Genomic DNA, 24814 nt, shown 5'->3' with positions numbered 1-24814 from the left:
TATGTACAGAAACAGGGCAACTGTTTGAACTTTTTTAAAAGTCATTTTAATATTAAAGGTAATATATAAGTAAAGTACAGAAAAAGTGTCGTATAACATTAATGTAGTATTTTGCCTTGTGAAGAAATAAAGGTCATGTCGCATGCAACCAAAAAAGTTCTACCCTCAAAAAATAAATAACAACAGAAAACGGTTTAAAATGTCCGGCTCACAAATTGCACCAGGAGAAAATGTGACTGTAGACCATGTTTGTATTATAATATTCCTAAATAATGATGCCCTCAGGGCTAGAACAACAAAAGGACCAAAGTCATGTAGGGATTACAGATTCATAATTGCAACAAGAGAAGAATGTTGAGGAAGCATGGGATTGCCAGATCATCATACCCCTTAGCCTAGCAGATTATATAAAATTCTACATAAAGAAATGGAAACAAAGAAAATGCATACACATGCAAATAAGTGGTACTTAAATCTTAACGTATTATTGTGTGAGACGCTAAATGTATAATAATGAGTGCTATAAGCTGTTAGCCAAATATTCTGTCATTGTGTTAAAGTTGTATCTTTGCGTATCACATGTATAGCTAAATGTACTAAAAACTGTAAATTAGCTGCACACAATATAAGTTTGCTGTGGTAAATACTTTACAGTCATTTTTAAGGCTAGCAGCATCTTTTCAAAGACAGCTAAGTATCTATATAAGAAAAAGGGTGATACATAAATGCGCAACCTTTAAATAAATGCAGTGCTGTTTGTTATTATTAACCCAGTTTATAGGGGCATTGACCCATTCATGTAATCCATTTTTACATATCTGCCAAGCATTTGACTATTTGATTATATCTCACCATTTCTCTGACTAACCTCTTTCCACTTCTGTTTTTGGGAGTAAATGCCATTTCTTATAAAACAGCAATAAGTATTTCATCTGTGGAGAAGGTGATGGTAATGGGGAGATATCTTCTACCATGGGAGATCTTCAGTTAGCCATATGGTTGCAAGTCATTTAACCAATGTTTGGTGGTTGTGAATTTGGGCAAGGCTCCATAATGGTTCCCTGAATTGCAAACTTAGTATGAACCTATGAAGCTACAATGGTCAGGCATCTTGGAAAGCAAAAGAGGAGCTTAAAACAAAAGGCAGTACAGTGGAAGGCAGTGAAATTAATTTTAATGAACAGAAAAGGTGATTCGGAGGACTAGGCCTTTTAAACCTGTTTCACTGACATGGAATCAATTCATGAAGAGATTAAGGTACTGAACTGATGATGCTGTATACCTGAAATAAAAAGATGCCAAATCATTTGTCTGATACATCACTGAGTGCATATGTGTCACCACAAAAGAGACTTCATCAGAAAAAGCATCATCATCATCATCAAGCCCCTTTTTCCCATTTTTTTACATGGAGTCAGGATGTCTTGTCAACTGTCACCACCTCTCTTGAGTCAGTCACACTCTCCTGCCTTCTTTGACAGTCATGTCTGCCTGTCACAAGTCTTCTCTCAAAAACATCCATTCATTTTTTCTTGGGTGTCCTCATTTCCTCATGCCTTCCTTCCCTGTCTCCCAAATCTTCTTCAAGAAATCATCTTCTTTCCTGCGCATGTACCAAACCACCATAATCTGTTCTTGTTGGCCTTCTCTACAAATGGAGTTACTTAGGCTTCTAATGTCATCATTCCTTTGTGTGTCCCACAGTGTGCATCCTACCACCCATCGTAGGTAGATCACCTCCATCATCTCATTTCCTCAACTGCTCTGCCTTTACTGCCCAGATTTCTGCACCATACAGTAGTACTGGTCACACCAATGTTTTTTACAACTTACTTTTTAGCTTCTTGACATTCTTCTGTCATATACTACACCTGACACTCTCAGCCAGTTGGCTGCAGTGCCTCTGATTCTAGATTTGGCCTCTTCATTCAGACTTTCCTTTTCCTAAACATCCACTCCCAGATACTTGAAACTGTTAACCTGTTCCACTAGTTTCCCTTTTATCTCAGTTTTCAGCTTCTTCTTATTTTCCCCATTTGCTACCATGACAATTGTTTTGTCTGTACTCAGTTTTATCCCATGTACCTTTGGTTTTGCATTCCGTTCCCCTATCATTTGCAGAAGTTTCCATTCAGAGTCTGTTTGTAATGTCACATCATCTGCATACAGCAGCTTTGTTGATCTAGCCCCACCAACCTATTTGTTAATGTAATCCATTGCTATCCATTATCCTTTAGTATGAACAGCAGAGGACTCAGAGCTGTGCCCTGGTGAACCTCAACTCCCAATATGAACCCCTCTGTGAGTCTGAATACTGTTCATAGCTGTGTCACTGGGGTCTTGTAGATAGCCTGCACTAATTCTACCAGTGTTTATGGGACCTCAAACCATCACAGGATCAACTAAATCAGCTTTCTTAGTACTTTTTCTCATGTTTTCTCTAAGTCCAGGAATGCCCTTTTGGACTCATTCCTCCTGTTTAACTTATTCTGCACTGTGTGTCTTACTGCAAACATCAGGTCAGTTGTGCTGCATCCAGATCTGAATCCGAACTCCTCAGCTCCCACCGTACTTTTTACTAGTCTGCTTATGCATTTAGTAGTCAAGCTCTTCAGCACTTTAATGCAGTGTAACAGGATTTATATGCCTTTATACTGACTACAGGTGTGAATGTCCCCTTTGTTCTTGTACACTGACACTGGTATGCTTATTCACCTTTCATCTGTGATACACCTTTCTCTCCATATGTTTCCAAAGTGGACAATGTGCAGCAGCATGAAGATGGAAAGCCTATTTTCAAGTTTTTATTATTTTAATGTAATGTGCAGTGTGTGTGTGTGTGTGTGTGTGTGTGTGTGTGTGTGTGTGTGTGTGTGTGTGTGTGTGTGTGTGTGTGTGAAATGCCCTTGTTGGAGAGGGTAGTTTAGTTAATTAACTTGCTCAGGCTCAAACCCTGTACCTTCACTACATGAAACAAGAACATTACTTCATTACTCTCCTATACCAACTACCAGTTTCTTGAAATGCTCTGAAATTAGTACTTTTTTTTTTACAAATCAAATAACACATGCATGTATGCATGGCCCTAAAAATTTTTCAGGAGGCACATAGTTTGAAAAATGAATGTGAGCATCAAATGAAGAGAAATTCAGTCTTTCTCAAGCTAAGTCTGTTTCCAATAGGATTATAGGAAGTTACTAGGCTATTGGCCCTGAGGCCCTTATAAGTCTAGCTAAGAGTTTAGCCCATGTTTAAACAAGTCAACACCCAGAGCCCCTGCTCAGCAGGGACATAGGTGGAATCTCAGGGGTGTATTTTCTCTTTCCCATCCAGTTATCCAGGATCCGCTTAAAAAGGGATAATGAGGTACTCTGCTTGATGTGGAGAGGGAGTCTATTCCACAGATGGGGGAGTCTCTGGGACACAAATCTGTCCCACCAACCAGTCCTATTGATATCACAGACCATGTTGAGGTCACGCATACAGGTTGCTCGAGTGGAGCTTAACTTGTGGATATGCAGCAGTCCCATCAAGGCAGGTTCTGAGATTGCTTTGTATGCCAGACAGAGGTCACCTCTGAGGAGTCTGTATGAAATGGAGTAGAGGGACAGGGCTTTTGACCTATCTGTGTACAGTAGGTATTTGAGGGCCTGAATTCTCCTGGTGAGGAACCTCTGCGGTCTCTCCAGCTGCTGCAATGTGCAACTGTTTTGTTTTGCAAATGCCCATCAGTGCTTGTAATACAAAATCTGAAAACAGTGTTAGTAGAGCAATCAGTGGCAAACATGTGTTTGGTGCAAAAGGCTGTGGGTTTTACTCTCATATATTTTTTTGTAATTTCTCCAAGTCTTTTGGGTGTCTAATACCACAACAGGAATGGACCCCATTCCTAAGTCAAAGTATGATTAAAGTTTTGTTTCAATCTTTGATGTTAGCCAAAGTGCTCTTTGCAGTGCCTGAAATGTGCCCAGTTAATGAATCATTCTGCAGTTCATATGGAGTTACATGTATTTATAACATATCTAAGTACAGCTGTAAATTCTTTTTTATAAGAACCATTGCTCCTACTACTATTGGAACTGTCTGGGTATCCTTCTTCTACACTGACCTCATTTCTGCCTGCAAATCCAGAAATGTTATGACTTTGTGTCTCTTTGTACATAAAACACTGTAGTGACTGGGTGTAGCAATTTCATTAATCTGTCTTATTTTCATGGACTACTTCATCTGGTTTTCCCCCATCTCTTTTCTGAATTGTTGGTAATGGATGATTCCATGTGATATAAACTTCATAATTTTCTATGCTTGTTTCTAGCTCATCTTTCCAATGTTTTTCAGCTACTTCAGTATTATAATGTCTGCACAATCCCCAGTGCAACAGTCTTGCCACATTATTATGCCTTTCATTATTCAGTCCTTCTGACATTAGTATATCACAGCCAACAACAAGATGTGCAACTGTTTCCAAGTCTGTTTTACAAAACCTACATTTGTCTGTTTCTCCTACATGTTCAATAAACTTTGTAAACCATAGTGTATGTAGTCCACTGCCTTGGGCTGCCAATATTAACCTTTCATCCTTTGGTTTAAATTTGCCTCTCCATAAACAGTCCTACATTTGATCCTGACCAACATGAGGTTGCTCCAAGAGTTTTCTGTGCTTAGAACTATATTTATGCATTTTCCACATTTCTTGCCATCTCATCTGATCCTTCACCTTATATTCTTTCTTTTGTTTTCTGGCACATTCAGTTGCTGCATGATTTTTATCTACTTCTGGTTTGATTTCTATTCCTACTTGACACCAATATGCTTCTGCTAAACTAAGCAGGGAAGATATCTTAGACTTATTCTCCTAATGTTCAGAACTTTCACTACATTTGGGTCTTGTGAAGTCAGCAAACATGTGTGTAGTTCCACAATTGCAGATCTATACATGTAATCAATTTCAAGGAGGCCCAGGCCTCTTTCAGAATGGGAAATATATAATCTTGGTATGCACTGATTTTTATAAATCATTTTATGAGCATGAAGCATCCTTCTTGCTTTCCTGTCTAACCTATCCAACACCTTTAAGGCCAGTCAATCACTCCAAAACTATAAGTTAGGAGAGGAAGAGCAAACTGATTTATAGCTTATCCATGAATGAGGGATACTGTCATTTGTTTTTATAATCTATCCATGACATATTTAGATTCTTCCCCTTTTTTACAGTTCTCCATTATGACTTTATTTAACAACATATGATCCTTTATTCCATACGACTTTTTTATTACCCTTTCGTTCTAGTGCCTTGATTCAGTTTTCTTCTAAATGACTATAAACTCTGTCAGCAGCAATTCCAGTGTATAGTTTACTTGTAGTTGGAAGGGAAATTATAGGTCTATAGTTTTTAGGATAGCTTGCAGGTTCACTCTTAAGTAGGAGTATTGCTTTTCCTGTTGATAACCAGGCCGGTGTCTCTTCTGGGTGTACATATAAATGGTTCTTACTCAGGGCTAAATCTTCATGTAAAGATGTTAATACTTTTAGCCAGAAATTAGGTACTGCATCTGGGCCTGGGGTTTTAAAATTAGGACCTTTTGTTAATTTTGTTTCAGTCTCTCTAGCTGTTACTTCATCCCATTTCATGTCCTGTACCTTTAAACTTCTTATTCTTTCTTTTACTTCTTCTGTCCATTTAGCATCTTTGTTATGTTACACAGGATCTTCATACATATTTCTCCAAAATGTTTCTATTTCTTCTTCTTTTGGCGTTTTTTCAATTCCTTTTGTCTTGTTTCCCAGTTCTCTATAAAACTTTTTGGGTCATTATTAAATTGCTTATTTTGTACTTTTCCCTTGTATTTATCTGCATATCTTCTAAGTTTTTCTGCCTGTGCTGATATTTTTAGTTTATTATTAGCGATAGTGCATGATAGATCCTGATCTGCTCTGATACTGGGCATTGCTTTTATCACATCTATCTTTCTGAGTATTTTTGTTGATATGTTCCCTCTACTATGCTCTTCTAACAACAACACTTCTTATCTTAATTGGTTCATAGTTTTCTCTATTCGATAACCTCCATGATGGCATTCAATTTCTCCCCCTCCTTCCCCTTACTACCCTGTATTTTTGTGGCAAGACTTTTATCTGTTATTAATTTAGCTGCACGATAATATATCCCGTTTATTTTTGTTATATTGCATGAATCTCTATGCGCAGTCCTAATTACTGTGTTCATTTGTTTTATAAAACTTCTAACTTTGGGGTTTTATTGACTTTCTGTAGTCTATTTCTTTCATTGGTCTTACTATGCCTGTCCATCTACATTAAATTAAGCAACTCTTCTCTTAGATAATTTTCTTCTAAGCTGAGGACACATTTTTTGTTCTCCACTTCCTGTGGCCATTCTGTAGAAAGTTCCATAGCATCTTCCTGTGCCACATTCTCTCCAATTTCATTCTGTGCCATCCATAGCTCTTTCATATGGGAACTCACTGGCCTATCACTCCTCAACATTGACTGTGTCAGAGATGCCACAATTTCCTATTCCTCCCCTTGCTGTGTAACTCCAACTGAAATGTTTGTATGGGTTTCCTATAGAAAGACCCAAAGTATCTTCATATGGCAACCGATCAGATGTTTCTCGCTCCACTTGTTTCTCCTTAATTTGGGGATCCATTGCTCTATCCTGATGTAGTATTTTTTTTGTTAGATTTTCTGTACTAAATCCTTCACTTCACAGGTACTCCATAACCTCAGTTTCTATTTCTTTAACGTCTTCATTACTAATCCTTTTTTTTCTACTTTTCATCTTTATTATCTTATTTTTTGTGTTGGAAACTTTTCCATGTCTGGATGCCTTTACCTGTATTTCTGCTCTGTTTGGTGGTGTTCTTTTTGTTTTGATTAGTTTTCCTTTCTCCTTTGCATATATATTGACCATATTAAATTTATTTTTCTTTCCCATGTCCATAGTTCTTCCACAGATGTCTCCTGACCCTCCTGTTTTTCTTTACTTTTGAGGACTTATTGATTCATCAAGCTGTAATGTAACATGTGTTAGACTTTGTACACTTAATCATTCACTTGACAACTATTCCATAACTTCAACTTTTATTTTTTTTTAACTTCTACTTAATCAATCTTCTGTTCTACATTCCTGCTTTGTGAACTTATTTTTTATTGTGAAATATTCCAAATCTGGATGCCTTTGCCTGTAATTGTTTTTGAATATCTTTGGGGCTGCCTTTTTTGTGTTGATTAATTTGGCTTTCTCCTTTGCATAAATATTGCATCATATCAGATCTCTCTTTCTTTCCCATGTCCACATTTCTTTTTTATACCTTTCAAAAGTCTCTAGATTTTGTTCTATATATTTTTGCACTTCCTCAGATGCTTCTTTTCCAAACAGATCCAGGATTCTTGGTCTGTATAATGTTTTTCATAAATCTGTTGTATTAATGAACACAAATTTTTATTTGAAGCTTCTGACAGTTTTTCTTGTGGAAGTATTTTTCTTTCCTCTAATGTCTGTCTAATCTTTTATTTTGTCTGGAAATTCTGGGCTTCTTGTTTAATAGTAACAATACATAATTTCTTTCTTATCCTCAATAGTCCACTATCGTCTTAATGGCTCTTTTTTGGCCTATCAGTTTTGTGATATTTGTGGACTGTTACTTTCTTCTACAACAGGGGGACCATCCTCCCCCTGGGCCTGGCCTAGCCCCATTGTAGGAATGTTTCCATGTCTTGAGGATTCTACACTGTAATTTTTTCCCATCCTTACTCCAGTGTGCCTACCAGGATTGGATACTTTTTTATCCTGGGTCTTGTGCACATAGCTATCTTTTTTATTTTTAACCTACTTCTGTCCATGATATACACAATATAACCCTGCCACTGGGGGGATGCACAAGCCAGTGTACTTTTTTGTGCCAGTCCCAAGCCCAGATAAACAGAGAGGGTTACATCAGGAGAGGTATCCTGTGTAAAATTTTTGCCAGATCAAATGTGCAGACAGCAATACAGATTTCCATACTGGATTGGTCGAGGCCAGGGTTAACAATGACCGCCTCAAGTACTGTCAGCCAACAGGGCGCTGCTGGAAATTGGGCTACTGTTGGCCACAAGAGAAGGAGAAGAAGAAGGGGAAGACATACCCAGAGAGCAGTAGGAAAAGAGGAAAGTTAGGAGTATGGAAGTGAAGGTAGGAACTTTGAATATTGATAGTATGATTGGTAAAAGGAGAGAGCTAGCTGATATGATGGAAAGAAGGAAAACTAACATATTGTGTGTGCAAGAGACCAGATGGAAGAGGGGTAAGGCCAGGTGTATTGGAAGTAGGTTCAAATTGTTCTATCATGGTTTGGATGGAAGGAGAAATGGGGTAGGAGTTATCCTGAAGGAACAGTATGTCAAGAGTGTTTTGTAGGTGAAAAGAGTGTCAGATAGGGTGATGTTTATGAGGCTGGAAATCAATGGTGTGATGATGAATGTTCTTAGTGCATATGATCTGTAAATTGGGTGTGCGAGTGATGAGAAAGAAAAAAATTGGAGCGTGTTGGATGAAGTGGTGGAATGTGTACCCAAGGGTGAGGGAGTGGTTATTGGAGTGGATTTCAAAGGGCATGCTGGTGAAGGGAACAGAGGGGATGAGGCAATGATGGGTAGGTATGGTGTTAAGAAGAGGAATGCAGAAGGTCAGATGGTAGTGGATTTTTTGAAAAGGATGGACATGGCTGTGGTGAATGCATATTTTAAGAAGAAGGTGGAGCATAGGGTGACATTCAAGAGTGGAGGAAGAAGCACACAGATGGATTATAACATATTCAGGATGGCCAATCTGAAAGAGATTGCAGACTGCAAAGTGATAGCAGGGGAAAGTGTAGACAGGCAGTATAGGACATTGGTTTGTACAATAATGCTAGTGATCAAGAAGAAGAGGAGGAGAGTGAGGGCAGTACCAGGGGTCAAATGGTGGAAGGTGAAAAAGGATAACTGTAAGGTGGACTTCAGGAAAGTGTTAAGACAGGCACTGGGTGGCACTGAAGAGTTACCAGATATCTGGGCAGCCACAGCAGAAGTGGTAAGGGAGACAGCTAGAAAGGTGCTTAGTGTGACATCTGGACAAGGGAAGGAGGATAAGGAGACCTGGTGGTGGAATGAGGTAGTACAGGAGAGTATACAGATGAAGAGGTTGGCAAAGAAAAAGTGGAATTATCAGAGAGATGAAGAAGGTAGACAGGAGTATCAGGAGATGAGATGTATGGTGATTAGAGAGGTGGTGAAGGCTAGGATAAGGCATATGGTGCGTTGTATGAAAGGTTGGAGACTAAGCAGGGAGAAAAGAAGCTATATGAATTGGCTAGACAGAGGAACTGAGCGGGGAAAGGCAAGCAGGTTAGGGTGATAAAGGATAACAAGGGAAACATACTCACAAGTGAGGAGAGTGTGCTGAGCAGATGGAAAGAGTACTTTGAGGGGCTGATTAATGAAGAAAATGAGAGAGAGAAAGAGACAAGGTTGAATGATGTGGGGATAGTGAATCAGGAAGTGCAATGGATTAGCAAGGAGGAAGTAAGGACAGCTATGAAGAGGATGAAGAATGGAAAGGTTGTTGGGTAGATGGCATACCTGTGGAAGAATGGAGGTGTTTAGGAGAGATGGCAGAGGATTTTAACCCGATTATTTTATGAAATCTTGGAAAGTGAGAGGATGCCTGAGTAGTGGAGAAGAAGTGTATTGGTACCAATTTTAAGAATAAGGCTGATGTGCAGAGCTGTAGTAACTACAGAGGGATAAAATTGATCAGCCATAGCATGAAGTTATGGGAAAGAGTAGAGGAAGCTAGGATAAGAATCAAGGTGATAATTAGTGGGCTGAAGTATGGCTTCATGCCAGAAAAGAGCACTACAGATGCAATGTTTGTTCTGAGGGTGCTGATGGGCAAGTATAGGGAAGATCAGATGGAGTTGCATTGTGTCTTTGTGGACTTAAGAAAGCATATGACAGAGTACCTAGAGAGGAGTTGTGGTATTGTATTTGGAAGTCGGGAGTAGCAGACAAGTATGTAAGAGTTGCACAGGATATGTACGAGGGCAGTGTGACAGTGGGGAGGTCTGCTGTCAGAATGATGGATGCATTCAAGGTGAAGGTGGGATTACATCAAGGATCAGCTCTGAGCCCTTTCTTATTTGCAATGTTGATGGACAGGTTGACAGATGAGATCAGGCAGGAGTCCCCGTGGACTATGATGTTTGCAGATGACATTGTAATTTGAAGTGAGAGTAGGCAACAGGTTAAGGAGACCTTGGAGAGGTGGAGGTATGCTCTAGCGAGGCGAGGAATGAATGTCAGCAGGACTAAGGCAGAATATATGTGTGTGAATGAGTGGGAGGACAGAGGAATGGTGAGGATGCGGGGACTAGAGGTGGTGAAGGTGGATGAGTTTAAATACTTGGGATCAACAGGTCAGAGTAATGGTGAGTGTAGAAGAGAGGTGAAGAAGAGAGTGCAGGCAGGGTGGAGTGAGTGGAGAAGAGAGTCAGGAGTGATTAGTGACAGACAGGTACCAGTAAGAATGAAAGGAAGGTCTATAAAATGGTAGTGAGACCATCTATGTTATATGGGTTGGAGATGGTGGCACTGATGAAAAGACAGGAGTCAGAGCTTGAGGTGGCAGAGTTAAAGATGGTAAGATTTGCACTGGGTGTGACAAAGATGGACAGGATCAAAAATTAGTATATTAGAGGGGTGTATATTATAAGCTCAACCACTTAGCTTGTTGAAGGCCAAAACGTTGACAGCTAAACAGTGAAAGCTTAGATCGCAAACAGCCACTTACGAGATTTTTTTAATCGGGAAAGAATTTGCTTGCCCGTTATTGGGAATTTGCCCTTTCCCCAATGTAGAGTGATCTTGGAGTTGGTATATTTAATTAGGGGGTGTGGGGCACAGCCCTCCACATTGGGGGTTGTGGAGGGTGAATTCCCCCCACTTTGTTAGGGTTTAGAAGTTTATTTAAATTTCTGATGGCCAAGTGGATTCTTTCCCGATGAAAACATTTGTGTAAGTGGTTATTCGCAATTTTAAGTTTTCACCATTTAGCTGTCAACATTTCGGCATTCAACAAGCTAAGCAGTCGTGTTTCTAATATAGACCCCATTGCAGGGTCAGCTCATGATGGACGTTTTGGAGACAATGCCAGAGAAGCGAGATTGCATTGGTTTGGACCTATGCTGAGGAGGGATTTTGGGTATATTGGGAGAAGGATGCTAAGGATGGAGCTGCCAGGTAAGAGGAAAAGACAAAAGCCTAAGATAAGGTTTATGAATGTGGTGAGAGAAGGCATGCAGGTGGTTGGTGTGGCACAGCAAGATGCAGAGGACAGGAAGAAATGGAAACAGATGATCCACTATGGTGGCCCCCAACAGGAGCAGTTGAAAGAAAAAGAAGAAAAAATACAGTCTATAGATCAGTGTCATCTTGGTGAGATTTTGTGAAAAACAGAGTCCACCTCATGAAGGTACTCACAGGACTTGAAGATGAATTCAATTCCAGCAGTACTAATCTCCTTTGCTTGCTGACTTATCATCTCTCCATTCAGATCCTTATCATTTCTCCATTGGGACTCCATCATCTCTCCATTCTGACCCCATCATGTCTCCATTCAGAGGTGGACTGCTGTCACTGCAGTGCAGTATAAGAAAGGGGAGAGTGCTGCACTCCTGAGTGTGTCATCCTTACAAAGATATTAAATCAAAGCCTCATCTGCCTTTGTTGGCAGTAGGCACTTTGAAATATTTATATCCACTTGAGCTATTAAACAGAGTAGGGGAAGTTCCCTGATACCCTGGCCAAATTTCCAATAGTAGCATAAAGACCACCACAAAGGGTCTCCCCTAAAAGGAGGCTACTAACTTTGTGGGACTGACCTGGTCAGCAAAGGATAAATAAATTAAAAGTTTTATAATAAATTCATGTTTGTCTTCATTTCAAAAGTAAAGAAAATAATATACATATCTGACAGTTTGGACCAGTGTTTATAGAACTGGGGGGGGGGGGGTTGGGACACAATAATGTGTGTAGGGAATATGAGCCTTTGTCCATTCCTTTGCCTAAGGGCCTAATTTGACCATGATCCTCCTCTGTCTCTGACAACTACTTGCAGCTGAATGAAGCCACCAGTAGTTTGTGTTGTGGGCCAACTGTTTCACTGGGGATGAATTTGCATTTTGAAATTATATTTATGTATGAAATTTTTATATTAATAAACAGCAAATGATAGATTATTTCAGATCAATATGTGCACAAAATGGAAAGAAAAAAAAAACGGGTTACATAATGACTATCCATTACTTTAATATGTAAATTGATTCAATATATTAAAAACTTAAAGGGAATTTGTAAGGTTATATTAAATATCTTATTATACAATGGAAACTCGGCAAAGCTGAGAAATGTGCATGTTGATTGGCTAATCCAACCAGTGTGCACATTCTAAATCCAGCATAAACTAAAAAAGTCCAGCAGCTAACATATTTCCAACCCTTCTGCGGAAATATGTTTGCGCAAGTTATTTGGAAGGTGTGTGTCACTGAACTCTATTTTGTCAGTGTGAATTTAAGTGTTAATAAATCAGTAGTTAAAATATAATGCTGTCCAACTGACGGATGGGACAGTGGCACCCAAAGCACTATCCCCCGTCAGTTAACTTTCTGCCGTGCGACTGGCAAATGCGACGCAGCACAGAATCAGTTTTTGCCCAAACAATAAACACCCTCAATATCTTAAATGTCAGAGAGAGAGAGAATATCTTAAATGTCCAGAAGTACTGTGCAAGAACTTAACAGCCAAGATGTGAATAATGTGTACAACTGAAATTCAAACAGGGACACAAGTGGTGATGAAAACATACGCTGCTTGACAACATGCAGATGAAAGAGAAAGCGCAGAAGTTACGTATCCTCACAAAAACTTTGTAAGCAACACAGGTTGACAACTGCATTTTTAGGAGTTGTAAGACTATGCACTCCAACTGACAAACTACACAGCAGCATGCAACCACTTTCCCCACACCAGTTAACAGGTTCAATGTCTTACATGTACACCTTAAGTTGACTTCAACAGCTGAGCAACACAGATCTCAGTAATGTGTACAAGTACAATCCACACCAGTGGGCCAACTGCTGCAGGATACATACAAAACAAGGGAAGAGCCATATGAAAAAGAGATCACCACTTATGTTTTTTATTTCAAACCCCAAACATAAGGCTTTATAAATAAATTAATCCCATACCCATAACATCTGCAGAAAAAAGGGCTCAGAAAAGAAATAAACATACAAATAATAAAAAGTATTGGACTATTTTATCTCATAAAACGTGGAAGAATACAGACTAATGCAAACAAAAACCTAAACAACAACACAAACATAATACAACACAAAACTAACGCCATTGTATAATAGCAATAACCCACGGCTGGTTGTGGGTAGTGCTGGATTTACCCACGGTTGGCTTTGTTTGGTCACTCGGGCTTCGCCCTCATGACCAAACCCTCCCAACCATGGGTAAATCCAGCATTACCCACACCCAGCCGTGGGTTATTGCTATATTATTTTTATGTGACATGTAACATTCTATCTGTCTCTTTGAAATGGATTTTATATGTTTTTCCAAACTGCAATTATTAAGCAGTCTTACACAAAATAGCTGTGTAGTTACTCAATGCATTCTTGAACAATTCAGTTATTTAAGGAACATGTTAACAAATCACACCACCAGCAGACAGAATGTCTGTGCTAGTACAAGTCTCAAAGAATGAAATACATGCACCAAACATTCTGTTTACTTTCCTGGAATAAGTTACTATGTCACAACTGCATCTTACCCGAAAACAAGGAATGAGCATGGACACTCCCTTGTTACTATGGCCTAGCATGACCAGTCATCCCTGATTTGTTTTATCATGTAAATATTAGTAAATACAACATAAAGTAGGTTGAGCTTACGGTGCTGTAAAAGGCACTGGATTCTTGCTTTTAGTTAGAGAGACTGTACCATGTTGTCTCCTGTAGCAGCTGTGTAATTAATATGCATAAAACACTAGCAGTGCATCTGACATGCTTCAAACCGGAGTTCTCACTGGAGCATCAGAAATTCTAACAACCCCAGTACACTTTTACCACTAGGAGGAAGTCTACTTGTGTTGTATGTTAGCCACTCTTTTGTGTTTGGATGAGTGAAGTGAAAGCTCCACTGAAGAGATAGGGCAGTATTGAAAGAATGAATCAACAAGAACTCAAACAGTTAAAGTCTGGACCAAGCCCCAAAAAAGGTCAATGAACAAAAAGAAAGGAGCGTTCTGGATACCACGGATGTATTTTCAATGGCAAACACAAGCTGCTTCACACAAATAAAAAACAGAGTTAAAAAGACAATAAAATCCATCTAAAAATCATCTGATAAACTTTTTAAAAATGATGTAACTTCCTGTTGCTTACATCAAACTAATAAATATACAACTAAATCAATTAAATCACATTTAATTATATATAGGCATTTATATAATGCTACTAAAGGTACAATAAATTATATTAATTTAGAGAAGTTTGATCTAATAGGCTTTATCTGTTTTTTATTCATAGATAAGGGTATATATTTACAATAACCTTTAAATTAGTTTTAAATGCATGGGATTATTATGTTCAGTACATATATTTAAGGATGTGTATGTAACAGGAAGTGACACTTCAGGAAACTCTTGTAGCAAAAGCTTTTTCATAGGTTCATACTAGGCTAACTGCCCTTATGCACTATTTTAACCTAGGTAATTATCACATGTAAGAATCAAACCCTGCACTTTATATTTGGAAGATAAACACCTTAACCATTATGCCAATCTCCCACCTAAAGCTTTTGTTTGTCATTAAAGATTCATCCATGGTATCTGGAACACTTTTTGTTCACAGTATTGAAAGAGAAGGTAACTCATGCTTTAGCAGTTAAAGGGGAGTTCCTTTCCAATTTGATCCACTAGTGCTCATTAGTATGAGCAGATGAGATGAGACCTGGTGGAACTATACCCAACACAAACTAACAGTAAGGGCAGGTAACTCAACAGCTACCATGTTTAAAGAGCAATACAGACTGGCTTGGTGGATACTCTGAACTCTAGTTCTATGGAATAAAGTGGGAGGACAAATGTATTTAAATAGCTTAAGAGAAAAAACTTCACAAAATTATACATTTGCACTTGCTGACCATAGCCAACAAAACAGGAAAAGAAAGGAGTTTTGTAGTCAAATTATAATATTGGGTAAACAACAAGAGGTACACTCACAAGAAGTGAGCTTGAGTTTAATACTGATAGTTTGCCCATTTAAATGTCAAAATGCAGTGCAGTTATTTACTGGAAATACTAATATGACATAGAATAGAAACACATTGTTGTATAATGCTACCCTGATGCGCTATAACAAATGTCTGCAGCAGTCATAGTGCAATCAATCCACATAGTCTTATGTCAACAACATAGTCCTATGTATACAATATAGTCCTGTGTCCACAAAAGACATATGCTATGGGCATACTTTGGTGAAAACAGGAACACAACACAGCATAGTACAGCTTGCTGAAATTATACAATAAACAAAAACTTTGCCAGTGTCTCTACTATGAATCACCAACTTCCAGAAAAGCAATGATTTAAGATAACGGAAAATTACGAAATTATACCAGAAACACAGCAGGGCAAAAAATGTAATTTTAAGCCTTTTTTGCAGGGGAAAGTCTATCCACCCTCACCGCACACCTTAAACTTATATATGCCAGCTCCATATGATGTGTTTCCTAACTTCTCTGTAGCCAGCTTGGTGGATACAGGTACCTTGAGACAACTTAGCAATTGCCTCATGTTTAGTGACAACCAGTAAATCCTTAAAGTAACAGATACAGTATGCCAGAGGTTAACTTACACAATGTCACTGGAGACTAAACTGTTGCATACAAGTACACATCAGGTTGTCAAAGCCATGCACACAACAGTCCCCACACATTGCATTCAACATACATACACACTCACACACACACACACACACACACACACACACACACACACACACACACACACACACACACACACATAGACCAACATATGCTGAGGCATTTAAATGCAATCTTTCTAAACAACAAAGATGTCCTAGACCACTCATTAACAAAGACATTCCTCAGCAAACCCAAAAGCACTCAGCAAAAGCAACACCTAACACCACACACACAGCTACACTCATAGGTTCATAGTTTCATAGGATGATACTTGATTATTGACCTGCAGGCCCTTATAAGCCTAGCCAAGAATTTTGCCCATGTTCCCTCAAAGTCAGCACCTGTTTCCCCTGTCCAGCAGGGACACAGATGGTATCCCAGGGGTATATTTTCTGTTTCCTATCCAGTCACCTAGGTTCTTCTTAAAGAGGGCTAGAGAGGTACTCTGCTTGACATGGAGAGGGAGTCTACTCCACAGATGGGGTGTCTTTGGGACACAGATCTATCCCACCAACAAGTTCTATTAATGTCACAGACCAGGTTAAGGCCTTACTTGTGGGTTGCATGAGTTTAGTTTGTCTTACGGATATGCAGCAATACCATCAAGGCTGGGTCTGAAATGGCCTTGTATGCCAGACACAGGTCACCTCTGAGCAGTCTGTATGAGACTGAGTAGAGGAACAGGGCTTTTAGTCTATCTGTATAGGATAGGTATTTGAGACCCTGGATTTTCCTGGTCAGGAACCTCTGTGGTCTCTCCAACTGCTACATGTGCTTGGCAAGGTACATGCTGAAGGGGGCATTGTACTCAATAATGGGTCTGATAAGGGAGGAGTACAGGGATGTTATGACCTCCATGCTCCTGGATGAAATACCATTATTTATGAAGTGGGCCATATAGAAAACCTTCCTTACAAGGAAGGCAATGCAGTGGTCAAATGTCAGGTTGCTATCAACCTGGGTGCCCAAGTCCCTCACAACTAATTGCATGCTTAGTACATTGTTATTAATGTGATAATTAGTGAGGATGACATTTTCCCCAAAGGGGATAATGATGCATTTCTTGGCATTCAGTTTGAGGCCATGCTTCTGACACCAGTCATTAGTTTGGGTAAGGCTCTCTTGGAGGATGTTCACATCACTAGGGGAATTTAAGATAGTGCCCAGCATGCAGTCATCTGCAAACCTGGTGAGCCACAGATCACTGGTTTTGGCTTGCACCTCAGAAAAGTATATCCCAAACAGTAGAGGACCCAAGACCAATTCTTGGGGTACCCCACTCATTACGGGTCTACTACTAGAAGTGGCTTCCCCTACTTTGACTGAGTGGGTTCTATCAGTGAGAAAGTTAGCTACCCATCTGGTAACATATGGGTTGATGCCTAGCTGGGAGAGTTTATCTGTTACACCCAAGTGGGGAATAGTGTCAAAGGCTTTGGCTAGGTCAAGGTAGGTGGTGTGCACCATCTTCCCCTCGTCCATGACTTTGGTGACTGTTTCAAAGAAGTCAACCAAGTTTAACAGACATGATCTCCCTTTGATAAACCCAAACTGTGTGGGGTCAAGCGTTTGGAGGTTGCCAATGTCCTTGTTTATAAGGTCCATGATAATGTGTTCCATGGCCTTGCAGATCAGGCTAGTTAGGCTGATGGGCCTATAACTGCCTGGGTCAGTGGATTCTCCACTTTTGTGTAGAGGGATGACAGTGGCTGTCCTCCATTCAGTTGGGATTAAAGCAGTGCTCAAATACAAAGCCCTTACGGTAATCAAACAAACTTCCCAAGACTACAGTCATAGGGGACTCCATTGTAAGGCATACTAATGCCACTCTAACCAGGCTGAAAAAGGAGAAAATAACTGTTAGTCAGTCTGATACTGGGATCCACCAAATTAAACATGAACTCAGTTCATTACACAGCAGATACCAGCATGATTCCATCATAGTCCATGTGGGTATAAATGACCTGAAAAGTACTTCCCTGGACTATATGAAGAAAAACATTATAGAACTCGTGGCCTATGTGTTGCAGACTGGTATGAGCCTAGTATTGAGCAATACAATACCTTCACCAAGGATGATGTCACAATATGAACAAAAGATAATTGATTTTAACAATTAGCTGAGTTTCAGGTGTCATTCTATTGGGGATTCAGTTTTTGTCAACATGGGGGGGCATGGGTAACAGAGCACATTGCTTTGCCAGGGATGTTCTGCATCTATCCCTTCTAGGCTTTCAATACGGGTTAAAACTTTTCCAACCCCATAGTGCCTTTTTTAGGCAATGCCAAACTGAGAAACCTAATGACATAGTAAAATCAATTCAAATGAAAATCAAGGTGTTACTGTTCAATGTCAGGTGCCTAAACAACAAATTAAGCCCCTACAAGACCTCCACACCCTTGAGAATAGAGGCTTCTGTGCAGTTACCAAGACATGGTTTAATCCCACAGAGAGTACCTCAGTGCAAGGTTTCAGTATCTTCAAATTTTTGATCAGTAGTTGTACAGACAGGAGCAAAGGTGGAGGTGTCTTGATATATATCAATAAAAAGCATACATACCTCTAGGTTGGTTAAACAGGATGACATGGTGGAGTTTCTTCATGTGCAAATCACCATAGATAAAATCCCATACCATATCCTAGCTAGCTTTAGGTCACCCTTCATTAGGGTGTTTCATGTATATATGGAAAAACATTCTTTTAGATTTTCTGTTCACATACCCCCTGATTTTATGAGGACTGGTAGGACAAAGAACCATGTAAAATTTAAAGCCTTAAACTCTTAAGTTAAGTGACAGCTCAGGACAATGATATGCACCAGGTGGACTGAAAGCAAATGCTTCACCTTGTGGTTTGTCATCAAGGACGAGCAGTGACAGCTTGAGAAATTCAAGGTAGTCATTACAAGGCTGTGCTTCACACGTCAGCTTGTCTCACAGTAGTGCAACATCCTCACTTTGCTTCTAAGCTAGCCAGTGTTTCTCACAGTCTATCAGGCATCCATTACCTCCAGTTTCCTTAACCAGTGGTGCGTATGCATTCAAGTCAAGAAGTTTCCAGTATTCTTTAAATCTTCTAAAAACTGCTATTTGTGGTCCTGAAGATGGGAAGAACATGTCAAACACTGCCGTAGGAATAATTTCTAAAATATGATGTCTGCATGGTAAAAACACAAGGCGTTTCTCAAATGCTTGTTGAATCACTGTGATGGCACCTGTGTGCACACCAGTATTGGCATTGGTAGTATCAAAATACAAACTGGCTAGCCATTCTGGAACACCTGGCCAGCGATGCAATGTCTGTATGACTGCTTGTCCCATCAGCTCACCAGTGCTTGATGGAAGTTGGGGTATGTCCAGCAGCTTTTCAGTATTTTAACCTGTAGCAACAATTGGCATGTAATCAGCAAATTCTGCATCATCTTGAGGTAACAGCTTCCCATCAAAATGTGCTACAAGAGGTGTTGATGGTTAAAACTGCTTCTTTACTTTCTCAGCAATGGATTGTCATGCAGCTTGCCTTGCTCTGTGTATCGAACTTGTGGACATGACCAGATCATTTACGTCAATGCCAGCCACTTGCAGCACCGGTGCAACAATATGCATCACTTGAAGAGACGTTATTCTTGTGCAGTTCAAGCTGGCAACAAAAAGAGGATCATCCACCAGTCGTTGTTTTTTGGATACCGATTCAGGCGATCCTGTATCTACTGTGCTCACTTCTTTGACAGGCTGTCTATCAGTTACTAAATTCTGGTGGCATTTTGACATGTTTGCTGCTGCATCATCTTCATCATCATTTTCATGTTCACTACTGTCTTCTGCTTCTGTCACCTCTCCAGCTTCTCCGACTGTTTCTTTCAGCTATTCTTTATCTTTGCATTTCATTTCTTCCTGTAGTCATTTTTCCTTTCTGTCCATTCATTTTTTTAATTCAATGTCCTTTCCACCAATTATCATTTTTCTGTCTGTACGTTGATCTTGTAGAAAATCCTAGTCTTCATGAGTCTTTATCAGTAATTCTGCATTAGCATCCCCCACATCAAAAAGCTTCAAAAGTGCATTGCTAAAATTTGGTTCTAACTCAGACTGTGTATCTGAGTGGCGCTTTTTATTCCTTCTGATTCTAGAATGTTTCTCATACAGACTTGAGTTTTGCCACTGCATCTGGCTTCTGCATTCTGGGTATGCTAGCTAACTGCCATAACTGCAGAATTTCATCAAGAGCATTTGAACAACTCGCTGAAAGAGTTAACTTGCTGGATCTAAGAATATAGAACAGTCTGTGTAAAATGTGACTGTTGATTGGAAGCTGATTTGAGCAAGATGAGATATTAAGGGCAGGTAACTGCTGGCCAACAAGCCCCTCATCAGTAGCAGCTCTGGTTGACTTTCTCACTGAACTCATGGTCCACCATTGGGGGACTGGGCTCTATCAATTAACATTAACACTGCCAGCCATATGTGCAGAAACTATATGAATTGATAAATCATCAAAAAGTAATTAAATACAAGGTTTCACTCTGCACAGTGTAAACAGGAAACAGCATAGAATTTTGAACAATGAAAATAGAATTAAATAGTGCACAAGGCTTTAAATAAGTAAACTAGGTTGCAGGAGGTTATGGAAGCTTAAGTAAAACTGACTGGAGATAGATAAATACAACACTGGAATGCAATTAGCGGTACTGGAAACAGTGTGATTTGTTACATGCTGTGAGCTGTCACTTAATGAAGTCAGACAGTTTTAATGTTTTGCATACATACACAACTTACCAAACCTCACATTTTACAAATCTATGTAAAATGATTAGAGAAAAACAATTTTTTTGAAACACCCTACCCTTCGTGTCCCTAGAAACTCGCAGCACATAAATGGATCTACTGGAGACACTTACCATTCAGTCAAACAATCTACTCATAGAGGACGTTAATTACTCCTTGATAGACCAGGGATCTTACACATCCTCAAATATGTAGGCACATAGATTCCTGGACTTTGTAAATACAAATATCCTTGACCAATTAGTGCATATGCCCACTAGAGGCACCATCATGCTGGACCTCATACTCACAAATATGGGAAAACTGCATCCCTGCATTGTCCCATCCTCCCTGGTAAGATCTGACCATAAAGCTGTCTCCTTCAAAATCAAAACTAACTTGGCAACCCCAGCAAACCCTGTAAGATTTAGGAGCTATTCCAATGCAGACTATCCTTTATTAAGTGATAGTATGTCAAACTTCAATGCCCTCTGGACCGAGAGAACACAGCAGCCTATGCAGAATTGTTCACATAAACTCTGCACAACCATGTCAATGTCTGCATAGAGGCTGGTCATCCCACCAGATGTAAGCTCATAACTAGCAAAAATAAAAAATAAAATACTATAAAAATAAATTAAACAGGCTATACAACAAAATGAAAAAATCAAGCCAAAAACCAGGAAGTGTAACTTCCATAAAGATAAGAACTCTCTCATCACACTGAACAGGCAATGAAGAGGGCTAATTAGGTCAAATAAAGCTAATACTGAGTTAAGATTTCCTCCCAATCAAAAGACAACCATAAGACCTTCTTCAGCTGCGTCAGAAACATCAAGAGCAACACACAATAGTGTGTTGATGTGCTTGTTAATGGATCTACATTCATGGAGCCTAGCAATACAGCAAATTGTTGGGTGATAAATTCATTCCAGTTTTACCCCCACCCATCCCGCTAAGAAATATCCTGGCACTTCCAACAAACTAGAAAACATGTCCTGGCTGTGCTTGTTAAGGCCAAGAACACAGCCTCAATGAGCTCCAATATCATCCCAGGATGCCTCTTGAATAGTCAAAAATATGACTTATCAGGACCACTGGAGTCACTATTTAACTGTAGTCTGAAAACAGGCTTTATGCCACAAGATTGGAGGACTGCAATGGTTATCCCCGTTCATAAGGGAGGCCATCAACAGGTCCCAGAAACTAAAAGATCCATTAGTCTGACTGGTCTTATTTACAAAACCATGGAAAGAATTATAAGGAACATTTTCAACAAAGACATAGGAGACCTCCAGATACTGGATCCTCCCAGTTTGGCTTTGATGGAGGTAGATCCTGCCTACTGAATCTGATGGATTTCTTTTAAAAGGTCACCAAGCCAATGGATGAGGGTAAAGTGGTGCATACTGCCTACCTTGATCTGGCTAGGGCATTTGATATAATACCCACATTGGGCATTGTTAACAGACTTACAGAACCAGGAACAAACCCCTTTATAACACACTGAGCAACCAGCTGGCTCACAGATAGGACCAAGGAGGTTAAGATCAGTAAGATCACCTCCACAAGGAGGCCATTCACCATTGAAGTTATTCAGTGCTCTATTGGGCCCAGTCCTCTTTGGCATCTACTTCTCAGAAGTTAAAGTCAATGTCAAAGACCTCTGGCTGACAAAGTTCACAGTTGATTGTAAAGTGGGAGCAGTCATAGATTCCTCCAAGGTGAAAACACCCTACAAGAAGAGCTAACAGACAAATGACCGGTTCCAAAGTCACAGCTTAAAACATAATACCAAGAAATGCATTATAGTATCTTTTGGAAAGTTGGTCACCCTGTGAAACTATGTCATCAATAAAATGCCCTTAGGAGGTGACTGTCTAGTCAGGGATCTGGGAACTCACATAGATAGTAACATAGCCTTTGACCAACATGTGTCCAAGAAAGTAAAAAATCCTTCTATGTTGCACAACTTATAAGTAAGACCATGGCATCCAGGTCCAGGAAGGCATTGCGCCACTGTACTCTGCCCTCATCAGACCTAGCATAAAGTATAATGTCCCCTTTGGTATTTACCTGACCAGACACATGCAGCAACTGGGATATCCACAAAGGTCCTTTTCAAAAAGACTACATGGAGTAAGTGTAATGTCCTGTTTCTATACTCAGTCTCATATGGACTGCTGAACCAGGCATAAATCCCTTTATAACTCACTAGATAACAGATGGCTCACAGATAGGCACATCTGTAAAACAAACACTATCAGAACTAAAAAATCTGAATACCTTAATTTTGCTAGTGATATAAATAAGACAAATTGGAGAGCCAGATATGTATCTCAGAGAATTCCATTTCTCTGGAATGGAATTTCCATCCATGTGAAGCAAAGTATCTCCCTAACCTTATTTAAGCATAACTTGGACCATTGGATGAGAAACTGGAAATTCACCCCTGGTCTGGTGTCTGTGTCTCTGATGGACAGTGGTAGCCAGTAAATTATGCCATAACTATAAATCACTTGTTATGTAAAAGTCTAAAACATATTTGTGGATCACAATTGTTTTGCATGGCTAGGTTTATAAATCCCATAGTGGTTGTTAACCTCATAAACATCTATGAACCTATGTTACATGCAATATCTTTTGAGGGGCTATACAATTCATTCTGAGAGATTGTGTTTTTATGTTCACATGTATTTTGAAATCGGTTTAGTAAATATGATGAATATTAAAGTTAAAATATTCAGCTTATCATGCAGGGAAAATGCAAATCACATGTGAATGAATGGTCCTTTGCTTTTAGTAAAGTAGGTTCTGAAAATATCTGTCAATAAAAGCAAAATTGCTTTCTTATTTTTAGTAGGTTGCAGTCAGAATGCAAGCTTGTGTTATGCTTTTTACAAAACCCTTATTACTTTCTGTTCTTGAGATACCCTAGAGTAAGTATAACTTAAGTAGAACTTTGTAAGTAAACTTGTTTAGAAATCTGCTGCCTTCCTGCTTTTTAATAGCTGAGACAAGGCATTACTCTGACAGCCGAAGTATTGTGACCAAATTAACTCAACCCCTTACTGTGCAAGGAATAACAATATATGAGCAAAGACACTTAGGAATGCTTTGTAATTAGAATCAGAGCGTGTTGCATCTATTTTTCAAGAAAAAAACTGTCAGTTTTCTACTAATTAGTCAAACCATTCAAAAGGGTTTGATATCATTGCAATATCATGTGCAATAAAAATATACTCAGCAAAAATCCCTTTGCAGCAAGAAAATTTTTATCCACTTATTTTGCAATTAAGGAGAAATCTTTTTCTTGATCATTATGTGACATGTCTGTTTGTAAAATATGCAGCAAATATCACAGTGGGGAACTGCATTCAATTACTGGTTACCATTCAGTGCTGGTTAAAGTTAAAGTCTTAAAACAGAAATTTTAATTATGAATGTAGACCATTCCACTGCCTTATAAGATACCATTTAGTGACATTCAAAAAAATTAGCCGATGTCAATGAAAAATAAGGGAGGCATTTAACCTTTAAGTGAACACATAGCAGCATAGTTATAGTTTTCTTGGATATGGCAAATCTAAAATTAGAAAGTGAAAATCTGCATTGAAACTTTGATGGACAAACACAAGAACATATAACCAGGTTCGGCCTTTGGTCAACTGGTGCCCTAGGCAAAATAGCTCCATAGTGCCCCCAGCCCCACACCACCTGGTGCCCTCATCCTGGTCTACCTACACTATCCAGATTACTTTTTTTCTTCCTTTTTCTCACAATTTGTCTTACTCTTCAGTTTTTCCTCTATTCATTCAACACATTTTAAAGAAACCATTTCTTTACTGCAAAAATAAATAAATACAGGAAAAGTGCTCCTGCTAGAGTAATACCCTAGGAAGCCACCTAGTTGGCCTATGCCTAAGACCAGCTATGCATATAACGGGCAAAATGGTGTCATTTATTAAGTAAAGAAATAGAAAAAGGCATGCAATTAATACAACACTCCTTAGCT

The sequence above is a fragment of the Protopterus annectens genome, chromosome 3.part0, assembly GCF_019279795.1.
Source record: "Protopterus annectens isolate FY-2018-M chromosome 3.part0, PAN1.0, whole genome shotgun sequence".
NCBI lineage: Eukaryota > Metazoa > Chordata > Ceratodontiformes > Protopteridae > Protopterus > Protopterus annectens.
This window is presented reverse-complemented; position numbering follows the sequence as displayed.